General features: G+C 32.2%; 1 long non-coding RNA gene across 1 annotated transcript; it reads left to right on the top strand.

Moving 5' to 3' along the window:
• The first annotated feature begins 8 nt into the window (after window positions 1–8).
• Window positions 9–2,401, top strand: LOC107582827 (uncharacterized). Its single transcript, XR_001608978.1, has 2 exons — window positions 9–68; window positions 937–2,401. It is a non-coding gene; the product is annotated as an uncharacterized lncRNA (long non-coding RNA).
• The last annotated feature ends 310 nt before the right edge of the window (window positions 2,402–2,711 follow it).

Genomic DNA, 2,711 nt, shown 5'->3' with positions numbered 1-2,711 from the left:
CAATGAAGCTCCACCCCCTGCCTCTCACAGTTCTCCCCCCACCAATGCACAGACTGGAGCAGCGCATGGTAATGACAGAAACATACACATGTATGCACGCTACACACAGTAGCTGTCCAGTAGATGTATACATACACCACCATTCAAAAGTTTGCATTGATACGTTTTTTTATGTCTTGCTCATATATTTGATCAAAAATACAATAAAAATAGCAATATTATTACAGTTTAAAATAACAAGTTTTTATTTTAATATATTTTTCAAAATGCAATTTATTCCTGTGAAGGCAAAGCTGAATTTTCAGCAGTCATTACTCCAGTCTTCAGTGTCACATGATCCTTCAGAAATCACTTTAATATGCTGATTTGGTGCTGATTATCAATGTTGAATACAGTTGGGCTGCTTAATAGTTTGTGGAAATTATGATACTTTTTTGGGGATTCTTTGATGAAAATAAAGTTAAAAAGAATAGCATTTATTTCAATTAGAACTTTTCTTTAACAATGTAAATCTCTTTACTGTCATTTTTGATCTATTGATCAATTGATCTTGCTGAATTAATTTTGAATTTTTTTCAAAAGTATTACTGACTGAAAATCTTTTGAACGGTAGGCTATTTGCTCTTACAATGATTCGATTTAAATATTTACTGAATGATCATCATGAAATCTGAAATTTGGTCACAGTTCAGTGTGATTCAATGATTTTGGCACTATTCATGATATTTGTACAACTGAAATAGGTCAAAATTAGTATTTTTTTTTAGAAATGTTTGCTAAAATCAGACTCACGTTGTGTTTGTTTTTTCACAGTTTTTATCAGTGAATGCACGTATATTTGCACCTATTTTTATATAATGTATATTTATATTAACTTGTAATGTAATTATTGTATAATTGTCTAATAGATTTTTTTGTTTTTCTGTTTTACTCCAGATTCCAGCACTCCACTTCCAGGGGATTCTCTCTATCCAAATGCCCCTGTGCCTCCAACACAGTAAAAGAAATGGTGAGATTTAAAGGGGATCAGTGATTCCAGTGAAGAAAATGAAGGAGATTAGATAGAAAGCAAAAGAGACAGAGATATAAAGGGAGCGATATCTTCTCTTTTTGTCGCTTGCATCATTTTTGGGAGAAAATTATATAAATGAATTCTTGCCAGCATCTTGAATATGACATCATTCAAAATAAATAGCTAAAGCTAAACACAGATAACCTTTAAACTGACTGACAAATAAAACAGAAAAAAAAGACCTTTGGTTTGGACGTTTGGAAAGGTCTTAAACTGAAACCCCTCTTAACACCCAACAAAAAGCACTCCTTACCCAAACAGCCTGCATCCAAGTACCAGGCACAAGGCTCAATATTCCCTTGTCCGTCCTCCATTTTCAGTAACATCTCTTAACTTTGAGGCGAACTACAGGATCCAAGGTACCTGTGATCTGCACTCCAGAAGCATCTCAATGTACTTTAGGTACTCATATGGAAACAAACATACAAAAGAAAACCAAGAACAGATTGCACTTTGAGAATGTTTCCGATTCTTACTTTTTGGAGGGATGAAGCATAAAGTCAAAATTAGCCCTGACTTAATGTTTTCTTTTAACAACGTTATTTTTATTACTTAATCTTTGTATTTGTTACATAGAAGCACTTGATTTGGAGTAAGTCTGAAGAGAAACTTGACTTGGTTATCGTTAATTTGTATGCGTGTGTGTGAATGTCGGTTTTGCTTTTGGGACAATGTGAAAGCTTCAGTGGTTTGGCCTGTTTTTTGTGTACAATTAGATTTTAGCATGATAAAAAAGACAACAAATTAGTATTAAATCTGTTTACTTTGTCTCTGACAACATGTACTGTAAACTTGGAAATCATGTCATCAATAATTGATGTTTGCATGTTATTTTTTGGGTATGTGTGCACGTCATTGCCACAAAATATAATTTACTCTACATTTCTAACAGGTGAAAGTAGTTGTTTCATTCTCATCTCATTGCAATGCTTGTGGGAATACTTAAATATTGGAGTGTATGATTAATCGACAATGAAAAATTTTTGGGAAATGCAGCAAGGAATCATATTGGTTCCTCAACTCAAATATAGTTGAATCAGTCATTTTAGTGAGATCATATTGCACATTTTAGTATCCAGTGTTCATGCCAGAACTGATGTTTCAGTTCAGATTGTTAACCCTTGTGCGTCAATTTAAAAAAATGTTACACAGAGGTCCTTAGAAGACAAAAATGTCCATGTTAAAAACGGTCATAAAAATAGATATGAATATTTTTTTCCGCTTTCCTTGATATACATGTTTTTACCAGCATCCGTCCTGATCATAACTACCAAAAAATGCAATCATTTTTAGGATTTTAACCCTTTAAATGCTAGTTTGTTTACATAATGCCACTGTTTTTTTATGAAAAATAGTAATTATTTTCCATGTACTAAGCACTAAAACTAAAATCATTTTTAAAATGTTTTCATCACTTGAAATAAAATAAACCTTAACTCAAATGAAATAACATTCTCACACACAAATTTTTCAGTACACACATAAGAACCACACTATAAATATGAAAAATAGTAAAATAAAAAAATTTAAACGTAGTAAAAATGTTGAAGAATGAGAGCCTATTAACAAAGAATCCATAATTTTATGCTTAATGGCACTGGGATTAAATATAGCTGTTTTAATGGGTTTCAGTGGGGAC

This window comes from Sinocyclocheilus grahami, unplaced genomic scaffold (assembly GCF_001515645.1).
Source record: "Sinocyclocheilus grahami isolate Dianchi unplaced genomic scaffold, SAMN03320097.WGS_v1.1 scaffold47.1, whole genome shotgun sequence".
Lineage (NCBI taxonomy): Eukaryota > Metazoa > Chordata > Actinopteri > Cypriniformes > Cyprinidae > Sinocyclocheilus > Sinocyclocheilus grahami.
This window is presented reverse-complemented; position numbering and strand designations above follow the sequence as displayed.